The sequence below is a fragment of the Panthera onca genome, chromosome C1, assembly GCF_046562875.1.
Source record: "Panthera onca isolate mPanOnc1 chromosome C1, mPanOnc1 haplotype 2, whole genome shotgun sequence".
In the NCBI taxonomy this organism is placed as follows: domain Eukaryota; kingdom Metazoa; phylum Chordata; class Mammalia; order Carnivora; family Felidae; genus Panthera; species Panthera onca.
The window spans coordinates 80,252,236-80,270,464 of NC_138346.1; the positions used below are offsets into that span (position 1 = coordinate 80,252,236).

At 39.1% G+C, this 18,229-nt stretch overlaps 1 long non-coding RNA gene across 1 annotated transcript in view; it reads left to right on the forward strand.

Moving 5' to 3' along the window:
• The window catches only part of LOC144617019 (uncharacterized), a 344,254-nt gene extending 328,792 nt beyond the window's left edge, over positions 1-15,462 (forward strand). The window contains exons 2-3 of the long non-coding RNA XR_013557030.1: positions 77-161; positions 15,422-15,462. This is a non-coding gene — a long non-coding RNA (uncharacterized LOC144617019). The remainder of the gene's footprint in view (positions 1-76; positions 162-15,421) is intronic.
• Positions 15,463-18,229: the final 2,767 nt, after the last annotated feature.

The window sequence follows — 18,229 nt, forward strand, 5'->3', positions numbered from 1 at the left end:
TCCCAAGAAAGGGAAACAGTAACTATTGCTGCAGATTTGCTGGGAATGTATCTTAATTCAGATCCTCTCCTTCCAGCTGAGCCGTTTTCCTGGGCTCTATCTTGTGATGAGGACTGTGATCCAAGCTGCTCCTGTGCTCATGAGAAGTCACGTGTCTCTGAGTGAGTATATTTTGTTTGATAACATACTTTAATTTTATATAATTATGAATATATAGTATATATGCATATATGTGTTTATGTGGTACATGTATATATGTATGAATATATACACATTATAATATATATTTTCTATAACCCAATAAAGTATAGAATAAAGTAGGGTCATAAGTGACCTTTACGACTTATTTCAATCAAACATTTGGTAGATTATCCTATTTTCAAAGTTTGGGAAGATGTTTAAATCCATCTGGAAATTCATCCTAATGTTCACCAACATACGAATTTTGAGAATCTTTCCTTCCAGTAGCTGCGTCCTCTGCTTCAGTAATAGTTGCACCCATCTTTCTCGGAATCTAGGAGACAAACACTTGCATGCATCAATTTATATCAATTTATTGGCCTTCGAAAGAGCCCCAGCCAAGAAATTTTTGTGTGGTCCTGTGGTTGGGTGGTAGGGGTGAGAATGGAGGGGAGTGGGCCCTAGCCCTGCTCCCCAAAATAGTGTCTGAGCTCTATGTAGCAGGACAGAAAAGCTGAAGACACTGTTCAAAAAAAAATTTTTTTAACACTTATTGAGAGAGAGAGAGAGAGAGAGAGAGGGAGAGGGCACAAGCTGGGGAGGGGCAGAGAAGGGGGAGACACAGAACCTGTAGCAGTCTCTAGGTTCTGAGCTATTAGCACAGGGCCCGACAGGGGACTCAAACTCACAACCTGTGAGATCATGACCTGAGCCGAAGTCCAACATAACTGACTGAGCCACCCAGGCACCCCTGGAGACACTGTTCAAAAGGCACTCTGGAGCTAAAGAGCCATAGATGACAACAGTGAGGAGAAAGGACTTTCTCCCATGGCTGGCTCCCTGCCATGGTGATAGTGAAACCTCCAGGGTCTGCAATATGTCAAGGGTACCTTGAGAATTGATCAGTCTGGGAACCCTGGTAGAGAACATCTCTGGCTCAGACATTTATTTTAAAATGTATCTGGAACTTTGTTTTTATTCAGGTATTGTGAGGCCACCAGATTAGGAGATGATTGCCTTTGACAAGATAGCTTGTTACTCATAGTACTCATAGAGGAGGAGGAATACCATGCCACACGGGGCTACATGGGGAGCTCCAGCATTAGTTAGGGGCAGAAAGGAGCAAGGGAAAACTTGGACAAAGTCTTTATTGTGATTTTCACAGTAAGGGATGGGAGAGAGAAGGTAAACCTGTACGCCTTCAGGGTTGCATAGTTGGAGCAGTTCTTCTGGTCTCTGGGCTATAAGGGTAGCCTCTAATTGTCAGTACCTGGTTCTGGGGTGATTTGGGGCAGGGGGCATGGTGTCTCAGACCACAGGGAGTAGTCTGATAAAAGGAGGTGGATGTGGGCATGGATTCTGGACTGATTGGTTTGCCTACAGGTAGGTTGTTTTCTCTTGCTAGGAAATAGCTATGTAGGAGAGGGGCAGTCTTTTTCAAGTACCACAAAGTCCCAAGATGTTAAAGCGTCATAAAAATATAGAAAAAAATTTAAAAATATGATTAATACAACATCCAAGTTCTCATGAAAGGCACTGGCATCAGTGGCCCCAGGAAGATGCGACTTTCAATTGTCTTTAGTGGCAGTGTATGTAATCGTGAGGTATCCCACGAGAGTCTCAGAGGAAGGGGGCATTGCTCTGATTAGTCACTGGAAGGTTTATGTTGAAGGGTGGCTCATGTTTATGATACTTGAATTATCTCTCTTAATGTGATCCCTTTGGTACAGGCAGCCTCTGCAGGCCTATTTATACAGATGACCAACATCCAGCCTGCAATAATTTGACCATTTCTCTCTAGCTACAGGCTTAGTGGAGATAGAGAACTAGTTGCTAACATTTATTTTAACATTTTACACACCTGTAGACTGTGCCTTAGTTCTTTTTGGGGATGCTTAATCCTAACTTTCTCTTTTTTCCTGAGCCTTGTTGTCCTGACTTTACAAAATGTTATTGCTTCCCTTAGATTGAAGGGAGTACAAAAAACTAAGTGCTGATGATGAACTTGCACTTCAGGAAGGAATGACTACTCTTCATGTAGACACATGTTTACATTGTAGTTGAAAGCCTTTGAGCAAACCCAATAGCAAAGCTAATGGAATTAGCTTTGCTGTAAACTGTTCTGCAGTAAGAAAAGTATAGGAATTTGGGTGCCTGGGACAGATGAGCTAGGATCGAGGGGGTCCAGAAACTCATCAGAATGCTGGACCCACAGAAAGGAAATGAACAGTGGTAAGGGTGACTGAAAAACTGTGAGGTAAAAGCTACCTCCCTTTGCAGCTCTGAATATTCAGTAAAAATTTAATTTGCATTGAGTGACAATTTGGAAAAACCAAGGAAAGGTGGCTGTGTCTGGTGCTTGGGTCAATGAAAAAGGGGAGAGATGAATGAGCCTGATAATGCAGCTAAATCAGAAGATTCTAGCCTAAGAGGACCTGCAGTCCATGTGCCCTCTCTCCCCTGAAGGATCTCCAGATTTGGGCACAAAGAGTTACCCCTTCCTAGGTTTCCAAACTTAGTAAACAAAATCTAGGATGTCCAATTAAATTTAGATTTCATATAAATAATGAGTAATTCTTTAGTATAAGTATTTCTCAGGCAATACTTAGGACAATCCTGAATTTTATCGAGCAACCCTTTTCCCTCCCTGTTATATATCTATGGAGTTTGAAATGATATTTTTATGGATCTAAAAGGTCAAGGTGATCCCAGGTAACTGAAAGATTAGAGGTACGTTCTGATATTCAAATAATACCTCCATTTGCAATTCTCACTTGATTGGGGAACTTGGTGCAAGATTTCTTTTTCATTGTATTTTCCTTTTGTTGACTACATAGAAAAAATGACAAGGGGAGATTGAGAAGACATGTCAGAACATGGACCACCTGCCTGTATTTAGGAACTTTTGGACACTAGGGAAATACTGAGGGAAGAGTTTTGCATAAAGAAAATTTTAAGGTGGCCTATGCTCTCCTTTGAAAAATATCTTAAGATATTAGCTAAAATATGGCATCGTATTTTCTATGAAAATATAATTACTTGGGATCAAAAGGCTAAATATTAACCCGAAAGACCCTGCATATATAGCAACAACTTTGAGAAGACAATTAACTAAAAAAATTCAGGGTCTTATTTTTCTAAACCCAGGAGAAATGAGTGGTATTATTTCTTCTTTGGTACAAAGTCATTGCATAGAGTGGGCCTAGTCTGACCTCCATATTCCTCCTAGTACACACTACAGCTTTTTTCAGTCATCAGGGAAATAGTGAAACATGGACAGTTATTTCTGGGTAAAACTGGGTGTTGCGGTCTCCCAAATGAACTTGCCAAGAGGGGGGATGGAGGGGGATCTGAGCTGTGAGAGTAGGACTGGAGTCTGTTATGGATTCCAGAGCTGGGGGCCCAGGAAGGGTTTCTTCCGGCTGGGGTGTGTGTGCAGGGAATCTGAGCTCCTCTTATAGAACACAGATGCTCTGTTGGAAGGAAGCAACTCAGAGTAAAAGCTTGGCAGCATCCAGGGTCGTGAACTTAGAGTTTAAAATATCTGTCCGCGACCCCACCAGCCAGTTAAGATTTCCTGCTGACCCTAGAAATTCAAAGGATTCTAAATTGGCACAAAAATTTGCCTCCTCTTCACACTCCAGATGTCTAAGAATTTCCAGGCTTGGAAACAGGTAGCAAATGTTTTGTGATTTTGCCATTGTTAATTAAGGGCTGAGGTCAACAGCCTGAATAGTAGAAATAGCCACACTATACCCCGAAATAATACAAGTTGAAAGGAGCAAATATGAATTCACGGGGTTAGATAAATTACGACAAAGAAGGATTTAAAAAGTAAGAGCAGCTGTGTTATTCTTAAAGGAAAGAGGCAGCTGGAATCTATAGGATCCCAGTCTGGTCAGTGACCCAGTAGACTAAATTTTAGAACTGATTGTTAAGTGTTAGGAAATAAAAACAAACACAAATCAGCTGTACTGGAAGAAGACATTCACTTGTTTGCAGTGAAAATGGTATCAACAAAACGTGAAATTCCAAACTTGGGGATTATTTTTAAGGAAAAGTACCTGTTAAGAGATAGTTTTTAAAGGGTATAATTATGACTCATGCAAATATAAAATAAGTGTGTGCCAAAGATTTCAGCTAACTCATTAATTGAAGAAACCAATAAAATATGACAAGCATTTCAAAGGAAAGTTCACACACACACAAGGAATACTGAAAATTCACAAATAAATGCAAAAGTGGCTTTTTGCAGAGGGTGAGTGTGGAGGGTGGGGGAGGGAAATCAATTGTATTTCCACCTGGACATAATTAATATGCATGTCTGTGGACAGGAATCATTTGCATTGCTATTAGTTATCTACAAATTACAGAGTTCTATAATAGCTCAAAGATAAGAAAGGTGCACACCCCCAAAGATTCAGAAAATCTGGAATTAGATAAGGCCTAGTTTTCCATGAAGATATCCGATAATCTTGTTGGTCAGTTTTAAAGTCTTTCATGATGTATCCTGACATATGTGACTCTTGAAAATATGGCAGAAATATTACTACAAGCCTTTTCTTTTTTAAAATTTGTTAGTGTTTATTTTTGAGAGAGACAGGGAGAGAGAGAGAGAGAGAGAGAGAGAGAGAGAGAGAGAGAGAGAGAGAGGCAGTGCAGGTGGGAGAGGGGCAGAGAGAGAGGGAGACACAGAATCTGAAGTAGGCTCCAGGCTCCAAACTGTCAGCACAGAGCCCAACGCGGGGCTTGAATTCACGAACCATGAGATCATGACCTGAGCCAAAGTCAGATGTGTAAAAAACTGAGCCACCCAGGTGCCCCTACTGCAAGCCTTTTCAATGTCTAGCTAGAGCAGTGATTCTCAGAGTGTGGTCCCTCTACCAGCAGCAGAAGTGTCACGTGGAACTTGTTAGACATGCCAATTCTTAGGACTCACCCCGACCAGAAACTCGGGGCAGGGCCTAGAAATCTGGCTTAATAAACCTTCAAGTGTGATTCTTACGTGCACCCAAGTTTGTGAAGCACTGGTAGATGGTCTAACACTTATTATTAGTTAGGATCCAAACTCAGTAAAGTTAGATGTTACCTTGTAGAAGATTGAAAAGTGGTCAATGATTTTTGTGCAGTGGACATGCAGATGATTTCACCTTGTAGACAAGATAACAGCAAAGGCTGTGATTTTTGCTTCTTTTCCTAGAGATTGCATTTCTGCATTCTGTTTTTCATTGACTATATAGCAATTTCCCCTGTCTTTGAACCAGCTTTGTCATCTGATTTCCTTTTAATGAGGTAAATACATTTGTGACAAGTGTTCACTAAGTATTTGGGAACTGTCTTTAACTTCATGAAAATTATATTTTGACATAAGTAACTCAAGCAGGAGGTACTTTGACTTATGAAAGGGAATGCAATACAATTGAAGCAATTAAAGATTATTATTATCGGGGTGCGTGGGTGGCTCAGTTGGTTAAGTGTCTGACTCTTGGATTTGGCTCAGGTCATGATCTCATGGTTCGTGGGACCCAGCCCTATGTCTGGTTCTGCACTGATAGTGTGGAGCTTGCTCAGGATTCTCTCTCTTCCTCTCTCTCTGCCCACCCCCCTCTCATGCTCTCTCTCTTAAAAAAATAAATACACTTAAAAAAGATTAATAAAGGTTATTATTATCATCACTAAAGGTCTGCATGTGGGACTAGATCTGTTTGAACCTTTTTTGAGGCAATAGGATACCATAAGTCAGGCTTTATTCTAAGCTTTTCAGACAAGTATGAGTTACCTGAATATTATCCAGTTCTCCAGACTGTGATTATCTGTGGATGGATTCTCAGCCTGTTTCTTTCTTCCTGTCCCCACTTCCTGCCCCTCTCTCCTGTTACCATGCCATCCAGATTTGCTTTGTCTCCTTGGAGGTGTATGCCAATCCTCACGCCTACCAATTGAGAATATCAGTGATAGAAACACATTAATGTCTAGAGAGAAAAACTGAGTTGCGTTTTTATGATAAAATAAAAGTAAACCTCAAAGGTTTTTAATTATGCTCTAATTGGAGTTTCATATCAATACCCAAGGACACTTATTAATTTTTACCTGCCTTTGTGGATAGCTTGGTGGAAAAAAGTATAAGACAGAAAGGGGGTCCTAAGAAGACTTTCTTTGTCAACTTCTGCCAAACCTTCAAGGGAAACACACACCGCAGTTAAGGCAGCTTCCTGGGCTGGGAAAATGTACCTAGGAGTTCTGAGGAACAATTTTTCTATGCTTTCAAGTGGAGGAGACTTTCTGCTAAATTACAGAATTTTCTTTTTGCTCAGATAAAATTGGTCATTGAGGGGGCTCAGTAGGGAGCCACAGGAGATCTAAAGGACAGAGAATAAAAACTAGAATAAAAACTAGAATACCATATCTTAAATATGATATTGGACGGAAGAAACCTAAGAATCAGAGCCATCGCTACAAATGCCTTTCAAAATGTGTGCTCTCCACACCCCACTGTAGCAGAAAAAAGATGGTGGACCCAAGTGCAGGCAGGAGAATGTACAAAATGCCTTTGCATCCACCCACGTTTATCTCATGAGTTTTTCTCCATGTGCTCTCTGTGTCTACAGACACATTAAACATGTCACCTGTATACTGTTGTGTTTGACTTATTATATATGCCGTTTAAAACAAGTCATTTTTGGGTGTCCTTAAATTGCTATTTGCTGCCTTATCTGACACATGAGTTGGTCATTCTCTCCTAGACTCCTTTTCCTTTGAGATTCTCCTAGTTATGGGTTCAGAGCAGACTATTTTATACTAAATATAAGACAATTGTTCATTAAATAAGCACGGGCATTATTACACTCTTATAGGGAGAAAAAGAAAAATGTGGCAAAACCTTATAAGAGCCATAGATTTGGAATAGGCCAGGGGGTCATCAAGTCCTCAGCAAACTTAAACCTTTCCAAGAACATGAAATTATCTTGTGTAACGATCCCCATAGACACAACCCATGGTTCTGACAGATTAACTTGATTTTCTCTTTGCCATATCTGCCCTGGTGGTAATAACAGAGGCAGTATGACTCATTGCACACAATTCTTTCATCTCTGTGAACCATCTTATAATGTAAACCAGAGTGGTTATTCCACTTCCCTCAGTCTCCAAGAGACCTTAACATGCTCCATAAACAAGGAATAGGCCCCCTCAGTGCCTAACTCTCAATGGTAATGAACTTCAAAGACATTTGTGGTATTCCATTCACAAGTATTTCTAATTTGGGGCAGATGCTGCATATGCAAAACAGCATTGTCAGCTGTAAGTGGTATTTACATTGTGAAGCTTTTTGCCCAAGTACTGCTCTCTCCCTTCCTGTTGTAATTTATTTAGAGGAAGCGTCTAGGAGGTAGGGAGAGAGTGAGAGGTTGGTGGCAGTTCAGGCTGGCAGGCTGGATGTGTGTGGCCTTAGGGTAAGTCTGCTTTGAATGAGACCACTGACTGAATTTTCATCATGAGAAAGAAAAAATGCTCAAGGGAAACCATCAGCATATAAATTCCTTTGCCTGGAAATCAGGAGGGGAAGAATTTTCAGAGATGCCCTGTAGGATGCCTTTTGTCTCTTCAGATGCATTAAAAGTAAGTGCATCTCTTGTGCCGACAGAGCTCAAAGCTTCCCCCAACCAACTCCAAATTACAAAGTATAATATTGTCTTTATTTGTCTAAATCCATTCCTTTTTGTATCAACAGTCTATGAAATGGGAAGGAGATGGGAGAGGCAAAACATCTGGGAATGAGAACCTCTCTTCTTATCCTTGACATTAATTTTAATGAACACTTTTCTTATTCTTGTTTTATGTAACCAAATTCTATCCATTTATTTCTAAGAATTAACTCTCTCTTCTGTTTCTTTTTGCCCATGTCACACCATTACCATTTCACTTCAGGTACTAAATTCTTATGTCTGGAAATCTGGGCAACTGCCCGGGCTTCCCTCCTTCACCAAAGGAGTAGTATAAGTCTTTCTAAGACTCTAACTGGTCAAATCACTTTCCTGCTCAAATTTGGCATTCATGCCTTTTATTTAGAAACTCTTTGAGTGTCTATAGTATGTAAGTGATAGTTCTAGACCCTGAGGCGTTGCTCCCATTTTTTTTTTCAATTCTGTCTTCTACATTTTCCAAGCAATTTGTCTGTTCACTCTGTCCTGAGCACCTATTGAGTTTTTGACCTCCAATTTTTGCTCACTTTTTATCCCCACCTGGAATGCCTGCTCCTCCTGTTGAGCTGCTAAATTCCTACTCCCCTTGGAAGGTCTGATCCAATTCCAGTATATCTGTGAAGCCTTCCATGAGGCTGCTCCAGACCACATATCTCTCCTTTCTCCACACTTAGGTAGTTATCAACAGTTGACTTTACTCAATCAATTGACTTCATTTACTGTTGAGCATTGCCTTTTATTTGTTCATGTTTTGCACTGTCTCCACTGTGATTATAAGTTCCTGGAAAGGAGGAACATGTATATTTTTTATTCCTTTTAATGTCGCAATGATTAGAACATAATTGATAGTTAAAAAGACATGATGATTAGTTGAAATATCATCTTTTTACTATCAAAGGAATAGTCTGATATCTGAGTAAAGAAAAATCTGTGACTAATCTCGTCAGTCACAAAACAAAGGATAAAAACAAAGGACTATGTCGTCAGGGTCTGTGAGTAGTCCTAGAAGAGCTAATGACCTGAATTTTGATCAAAAGGGTACATTCAATTGCACTTTTTGAAATGATGCCTGTAATTAGCTGTGTTGGTTATTTCCACCGAGAGACAAAACACAAAATAATCCAATCACAGCTGAGTAAAACGAGCTATTCGGGTTGTTGGCAAAATTCATTTCCTTGCAGCTGTATGACTGAGGACCCCAGCTTTTTGCTGGTTGTTCAGCCTAGAAGTGGCCCACAGTTTCTTATCATAGGGCTTTCTCCAACATGCTTGCTTCTCCCAAGCCAACAATAGAGGCTTTTTCTCCAGTCTTGAGACTGAGTCTTAGATCATGTTACATAGTCAAGAAAGTGACAACCCATCACCTTTGCCATATTCTCTTGGTTAAAAGGAAGTCACAGGTTCTGTCCACACTCAGAGGAGGGGATTACATACTGTTAGCACCAAGGAGTAAAGAACATGGGAGCCATCTTAGAATTCTGCTTCTATAACATGTATGTGATTTTAAAGCAATGTATTTCCATAATATTTCTTGCATATTATTATGTGATATTGATTACACTTTATTATTCCATAATTTTTATTATAGTTTCCCTCCCCTACCATTTATGCTTACCCAGAAACAATTATTCCAATATATTTAGTTGATTGTTCTGGTATTTACTTCCACATAACCAAATAGGACAGGGGTATATGTCATATACCCAAATAGTGTGCCTGAATTGCAGCTTTGCTCTGGTCCTCTCAGAACATTTACATTTGGAGCCATGAGCCAGCATGTGAAAAGCTGGAGGCCGCCAAGCTGTGAGGAAACCCAGGCCACCATAGAGAGGCTGCGTGTGGGTTTTCAGGACTGTGGTTTCAGCTGAGGTCCCGGCTCAGACCTGGTATTGATAGATATGTAAGTAAAAATGCATCCAGATGATTTCTTCTCCCAGTGCATGAGTCACCCCCCACCTTCAAACCTTCCCAGCTAAAACCCCCGGATATTGTGGAGTAGAGAAAAGTCATCCCTGCTATACCTTTCCCAATTCCTGACTCACAGAATCCATGAGCATAATGATTATTTGAAGCCAGTAAACTTCTCCTTCTTATCTCAGCTGTTAGTATCTTTAGGTCTCTTCCCTTGGACAGTTTAGACTCCTCAGAAAATTAAAGTCAGAGAATGTTAGCCTGAATTGGGAACCAAGCAAGGGAAAATGGCTGGGGTTCTCAACATTCAGTTGGTAAACGTCTAGTTAATTCCCTTGTTTTCAGTAGAGCACAATGGGCATGCAGATTCCTTAGCCACAGACACTGTCTGACCTTCTCCACTGTGGTCAGTTTGAGGCCATGTCCAAGGTTTCCATGTGTTTCAGATGACCTCTGTGCAGTGAGAACCACTTCATACAATCTTTGGCCTCGAAGGAATTACTCCCTGTGGTAATTTCTTCAAAATCTCTTAAATACAGATGTTAAAAATATCTTTTTGATATTATGAGTCATAAATACAAGAACTTTCTACATTGTGTTCTCTGGATATTAAGTAGAGAAGATTCATCCAAGTACAGATCAACAGAATAATTTACAGATAATGAAAAAAAGGTACATATCTTAAAAAAAACCCAACATTACTAATTAAAGCACCTATTGATTAGAAATGGATACATTTTTTGTTGTTGGAGTTTGATACATGTATTCAATTTGTACCCTTAAAGGGGTGGGGGAGATTCTTATTGATTTCTGAATTTGACACTTGTTAACATGCTATTTTGTATCAGTGACATATGATTGGCTTTAAATGCCTGAACACTGGCAGTACAGCACATTTTTTTTTCTCTTTTCATTTCTTGTACCAAGCTCTTGATGTCATATAAAATATCTTCCTGGAGAGTACATTGATGGTGCTTTTATCATAATTATGATTATTATCACCTACTCCCATCATTTGGGACCATCCATTTTCTTGCTGTATGAAAGGAATAGCTTTTTAAGTCACATGACCTTTTTAAAAGAGTAGAAATTGGAAAATAAGTTGAAACTTCCATCTGAACTGACCTTTGACTTAAATATAGCTGCAGCCTTTTCAGAGATTGCCAATCTCAGTGCGAGACAATATATTTTTTCCTTTCAAAACTTTTTCTTTAGAAAGCTGTTTCATAAAAAATGAAAAATAATCAATAGGTCCTATGAAAAGATGAGGGGCCAAGTTCTAATTATAGCTGTGAATTCATTGTGTCTGTCAAAGTGGGAGAAGGGCATTTGTAAAACTATAGCACTCTGTAAAACGTAATTGCAAAACTGATCTGTAAATCAGTCAGTGTATTTAGTTTTCTTAATTCCAGGAAGAGAGATGGTCATCACTGCCAATGTTAAGCATTCCTAAGTAAGAATCTAGCCCACTACCTACTATAATTTAAATACTGAATACTCTGTCAAAGTTTGAGCCTTTTAATGTTAGTAAGCTCAGTTAAGAGTGCTTTATATTTGGACAATTTAAAGGCTCCTGTGGCAGATCTAGCATCTAATCTATGAGTGAATCTTACGGGATTTGCATTATTGACTGATGAATAATACTGACTTGAAACAAATGTTTAACTCTCATTTACAAATGAGTGTTGAGGGAAATTCAGAAACTGTTTAAAAAGTCTAATGAAATACTTGAAAACAAATTACTCTTGAGAAAGTATAAGCTTTCTAATTTAGGCAGTCCTTCAAAAGATAGCTCATGGATTTATTCTAAAATATGACTAAATTTTCTATTTTTTATTTTGAAGTGCTTCAGGTGTGTAGAATTGTGCAGAAAATAGTATAGCAGATGCTCACTCATACGTCTACCATCCAGACCCAAACTATATTATATCTGCCATAATTTTTTTCATATCATTTTTGTTTTTAAGGAAATAAAATTGAGAAAACTAGAGCTAAAGCTCTTCCTTTGTCTCTTCAACTATCCTGAAATTTATGGAAAGTGTTCCCATATGAATTTTTAAATTTTTAACAATTTAAAGTATCATTTGGATATTTAGAATTGTTTTAAGTACTGAATTGGTTAAGTACTTAAAATGAATATGAGCAGTATTATGTTGTACTTATGTTGTCTTATGCAACCTTTTTTATTCACTTTTATATATTTTTTTAATTTTTTTAACGTTTATTTATTTTTGAGACAGAGAGAGACAGAGCATGAATGGGGGAGGGTCAGAGAGAGGGAGACACAGAATCTGAAACAGGCTCCAGGCTCCGAGGTGTCAGCACAGAGCCGGACGCAGGGCTCGAACTCACGGACTGCGAGATCATGACCTGAGCTGAAGTCAGCCACTTAACCGACTGAGCCACCCAGGCGCCCCACTTTTATATTTTTTAAATTTATTCACATTTATCGATTGGTATGTAGGCAGATAGATAGATTGATCTAGTTTTTCTCTTTTACTTCCTGCTGCTTAAAAAAAAAATTATTACAGGAATAAACCAAGTTGTATTGATCCTTACTTTTACTAAAGTTGTTTTTAGTGTTTTACTATTACAAACAGTGCTACAATAAATATATTTGCCCAAACCTCCTTGATAATATGTGTAAAAGTTTCTTTAGGGCAGTGGTTCCCAACAGAAGATGGTTTTGCCCCTAGGGCAATTAGACAATGTCTGGAGACATTTTGGATTGTCATGTCTGGTCAGGGGATACTATTGTTATGAGATGGATAGAGGCCAGGGATACTGCTAAACATCCTACAGTGCACAGGGCAACAAAGAATTATCTAGCCATAAATGTCAATATTACTAAGGTTGAGAAGTTCTACTCTAGGATGTGTAACTAGAAAAACTAAATAGAGAGTTGTACTGTGATCATGGATATTGAATTCAGTAGCCTAAAGGTAACAGTTCCTCTCAAATTAATCTATAAATTCAGTCTAGTTCTAGTTAATATTCCCATAGGGTTTTACACAGAATTTGACAAACACATCCCATAAGTATATTTTTTAGTCTTCCCAGCACTATCAGTGGGTCTAAAGCACACTGCTCTGATGGCTCAAATTCATAAATTTGGAACATACAAAGGTTGTCTGATTATCTTCCAATAGTGTGTTTTTCAAAAAAGAATTTTTCTCAGGCTGGATTTGGTGTGGTATCATTTGACCCAGTTGGTGCCATGCTTTCTTTTTCTTAAAGTACTTATTTGGCCTTAACACTTGCAGCCTTTTCAGCTCCTGTAGGCTACAATGCCTATCATTAACATTTAAAACTTCAGCATAGACTGGTTATAGGCTCCAAAGGCTATATAACGTCAACTCTAGGGGCAATCAGTGCCCTAAATGAGAATCCAGATTCTAGATAGCATTATTTCAGAAAGAAGCACACCTCAGAAGTTAATTTCTCAGCTTTCCTAGCCATCCGTGTCTTCATCAACTCTTGAAATCTTACTAAACATTACATTTAATGTCAGAAATGAGTTTTCATTGTTAAATTAGCACAATGAATAGTAAAATGGGCTCTCCTTGGTGAAATAAATGTGGTTTGAAGTTTACACAGTGCGGTTATTTAAAGGTTTTATTTTGGTTTTAGAGAATCATCTCTTTATCTCTATGCATTCAGTTCAATATTCCTGTTGTTTTTCTGTTGTGAATTAAAAAAAAAAAAAAAAAAAAAAAAAAAAAACAAAAAAAACCCTTGGCTTTGATTACTTCCACTAGGGAATTATAAACTTCCTCACAGAATCTTCGAGGTCTGCTACACATTGCAAGTTTCTGCTAAGTTTACCATTTCCCCAAGGCCCTAATGAAGTTGGAACTAGATCTTAATTATTGTTGTAACCTTGTTGACCAACACTGGTATCATAATATATTTGGCCTGGAGTGGTCCATTCTGACAGCTTCATTATCAGCTTGGGAGCTGTGGCTGGTTGTTGTGGTAGTCAATTGTTCCTTCTCTTTAAATTTAATGGTTTCACAAATAAATAGAGTGCTGAGTACTATAGTCCCCTTCCATGATTATATGTTCTGATTCCTCTGGGTTTATATAATATAGTAATTGTTTATTTAGTTTACTCATTCATTTGACTGATTACTGAGCACCAACCTGGTTTAGGATCTTATCTCACCTGCATATGTCAGGTTACCTCATGAGGCCTGGGATTTTCTTCTATATTGCTTTTTTACTAGTTGTCTCCTCTTTGAAACTCCTGTGTTAGGTACCCTTCCTAAGGGCTCCAGTTCACTCTGTGCTTCTCTACAAATAGCATTGGTGCCACACTGGAATGTTGACTGCTTAGCAGTGATATAAATTCAGATTACCTGGTTCCAAATCCTAGCTCCATGACCCAAAGGAAGTTATGTATTTTCTCTGAGTTTTATTTCTTCATCTATTAAATGGAAATACTAATCTACCTATCTAATAGAGTTGTGATAATTATATTAACTCATTCAGCATATAGTTATGAGGGACTACTATGTCTGTCAGTCCATGATTCCTAGTACTGGAGATAGGGTAAAGGACAGAACAAAATCCCAGTCCTGCTTACACTTTAGTAGGAAAGAGACAATAAACATATAAAGATGTAGCATGTCGTGGGGCTAGAGAGTAACTGAGAGTATGTATTAGACAAGAGGGGACATTGACTAGAAACTGAATGAAGATGGAGAGCACTGACAAAAAAAGCAAGGTTTTTGGAGAGTGCAGTGGGGTGAAGGTGGGATGGGATGTAAAGATCAGTCCTGGCCATGTGAAGTCTGAGATTCCCATTATTCATTGGAGTGGAGAAGTTGAGTATCTGGTTTTATTACAGGCTGAATTGTATCCACCCAAATTCATATGGTGAAGTCCTAATCCCTAACCCCTGACTTTATTTGGAGAGACGTCTATAAAGAGGTAATCAAGGTAAAATTGGTGGGTCCTAATCCAACACAACTGGTTTCTTATAAGAAGAGGAAATTAGGACACAGACATGCACAGAAGGAGGACCAAGTAGAGACAGAGGAGCCAAGGAGCAAGGCCTTAGAAGAAACCAATCCTGCTGACCCCTGGGACTTCTAGTCTCCAGAACAGTCTGAGAAAATACATTTCTGTTGTTGAAACCACCCAGTCTGTGTTATTTTATTATGGCAGCCCTAGCAAACAAATTGAATAGCTGAGTAGGCAGTCTACTGTTCGAGGGACACAAAGGACGCTGGAGGGATTGGTATATGGAAGGAGTTTAAAATTACCAAGAGCAAATAGATCACCTAGGAAGGTATGAGGCCAGAGGTGAGAAAAGATCTGAGAGCTGAGGCCTGACACACTCCCACATTGAGACATCAGGGAGATGAAGAGGAACTAGCAAAGGAGATGGAAGAGGAGCGGCTGATGAGATAAGAGGACAGCAGGGGAGTGGTGTTCAGGAAGGCAAGTATAGGAAGTATTTCAAGACAGACGGAGAGGTCGACTTTGTCAAATCTACCTGAGAGTTTGAGCAAGATGAGGACTGACAAGGGTTCAACTGAATTTGGCAACTTGATGAAACTTAGTGACCCTGAGCACCGTGATTTCAGTGGATTACGGGAACAAAAGCCTAAATTGTGTCATTTCAGGAAAGAAGAGGAGAAGATGCAGATGCAGAGACGGTGAGTAAAGACAACTTATTCAAGGATTAAATACGATAAGATGTTTAAAGTGCTTAGAACAGTTCCTGGCACACAGTATGCTTTCAACCAATGTTAGCTACTGCTTGTAATATCCTCATTACTGTTATTATTTACCACTTGGCTGCAAGCTTCACAAGGGTAGGGACGTGACTATTTTTGTTGAGGTGTTTATTTTCAGAACCTAGTGTAGCATGTAGACTCCTCTTGCACTCATATAGAAAAGAAGACTCAAATCTTTTGGTAGACTGATAAAGATTCACTCTGCCACAAAGGAGAAACTGCTAGTAGCTCTCTAGCTAAAAATAACTGTACCATAGAGTGTCTTTTAAAAAGGCCAGTTTAGGGATGCCTGGGTGGCTCAGTTGGTTAAGTGTCCGACTTTAGCTCAGGTCACGATCTCACAGTGTGTGGGTTTGAGCCCCGCGCCGGGCTCTGTGCTGACAGCTCAGAGCCTGGAGCCTGCTTCAGATTCTGTGTCTCCCTCTCTCTCTGCCCCTTCCCCACTCATGCTTTGTCTCTCTCTCTCTCTCAAAAATACGTAAATATTAAAAAGGTCAGTTCACTTCTTTGGAACTTAGGTACAAGCTCACAGAAGAGATACACAAGCAAAGGAGGCCCTCACTCAGAAGTAGTCAAGACTGAATGTTATCTAGCAAAAGGTAGTGTCAGTAGCAGAATTATGAGACAAATGTTGTTGAGAAGCAGAACAGCACACACAGACACACACAGACAAATGCAAATGCACACACATACATACACTCATGGTAAGGGAGAGAAGAACCTGAGAAAAGGGAAAGAAAGACATGGATTTCTCTGATCAGTTTGCCGGGCAGGTCAAGAACAGAGTTCCATTACATTCTGTCCTCCTGACAATGGTATTCCTACCGTAGGAATACACAGTTCACTCAGTGCTCAGTTCACAGAGCACTTTCACATATGTGACCTCATGTATCCTTCTCAACAGCTCTCTGAAGAAGGCATTGTAAACTTTATTTTACAGAAGAGAAAATTAAGGTTCTTAATTGCAGAAGGTTCTGCAACTTGTTCTTTGTCAGACAGGGAGATTTAGTTAGGCTCCTTACTTATTGAGCACTTGATTGTGACTTCAACATATCCATTCTTAAATTGCTGAATTTGAAGAGTACTCCTCTGGGGTGATTTTTTTCCCAGGACTGCCCCCCTTTTCCTCCACCATACACTTTCTTATTTCTCTTTAGAAAAGCCTTGAAATGGTGTTAAAGAGCCCCTTTGTCTTCTTTTATAATGAATGTTTATTATCGATTTAATGTAATATTGAAATCAATGCCACACATCCTTGGCTCTTTAGCTTATTAAGAATTTGGTAAGCAAAACAAACAAAACAAATCTGTAGAAATCTCATTATGATCCAATTCTCAGAAATGTTAATTCAGGTAAATAAAATAAGACAAAAAATCTTTAATTTTCACTGTTTAAACAAAGCTCATGAAATTTAAGGCATGTATGCTGAAGCACAACTTTGGTTGAGAAGGGGCTGGGTTACTTTGTTCATGGACAATGTAGGTTTTACATAGCGGCACTTGGCTCAAATGCCTACACTTGAAAGTCCAAGGTGCTAGGCTCTGATACATCCTGGTTAGGGTGGGTACAACCTCACGATCACAGGAAGATTTCAGATTGATCCATGTTGAATTTCCTTTCTCCCTGAAAGGCTGACACCTTCAGCTAAGTGGCTGAATGAGCAGCAGATGGGTTTAGAAAGAGAGGAATACAAGAGGTGACTTGTCATGGGCAGTCACCAAAGGACTGGTCTGAAAAGAAAAAAAAATATGTTCGTGGTCTTTTCAATACATTGTGGACTGCTAAAGAAACTGTCTCTATCCAACCCTGTTGGCATGGAAAGGCTAATCCACAATGCCCTAAGGAAGGGTGCTTTACTCAGAAATGTGGCATTCAGTTTCTGTAACCCTGCATGGAAATTCCTTTTAATGCTGTACATTTCACAAAATGCAGTAATTGCCTTGGGGTATAATGAATTACAAAAGATGGGAGTAATCACAAAGAAAGAGCATAAAGGAGAGGGAAATGCATAGAAACCTCATTGTTTCCAATGATCATCAAAAATAGGTCAGACAACAACTTGTGCTTTGATGTTTCATGTTTTTATTTTTAAGGAATTCTGTAGCAATGAAATGTAACCTCAGCAAATGAAAACTAGGCTCAGTAAAGAGCCAGAGAACTCCTTACAGGAAGAGTGTGGGATGAGTCATTTTCATGAATTATTTGAATAGAATCTCAATTTTTATGATTTCCTTAAAATGTTTTTCTTAGTTTTACTTTTCTTTCAGTTTGATCCACTAAACTGGGTATAGACAGGTGGGAATGATTTTACATGGAAATTATGCTCATATCTTCTTTGGCAAAATTAGAGGCATTCTTATCATACATTGTAGGCAACATAAAGAGGGGAGTGGTTGGAAGCATATGTCATATAGACCTGGTTTTAACATTGGTTTCTACCACTTGCTAGCTGTGTAAAATGGGATGATTATAATGTCTTACGCTGTTTACAGGAGGATATAAGGAAGTAATGTATGCCAAACTCCTGATATATCTGGAGTATGTAGGGGGCTACTTTATCATCTCCTGAAATAGTCATCAAATGCCCAGAGGAAACTGTGTGTGTGTGTGTGTGTGTGTGTGTGTGTGTGTGTGTGTGTGTGTGGTAGTGGGTGGGATTGTTTTGCGCTACTGGAGAGATGAATTTCTGCTCTG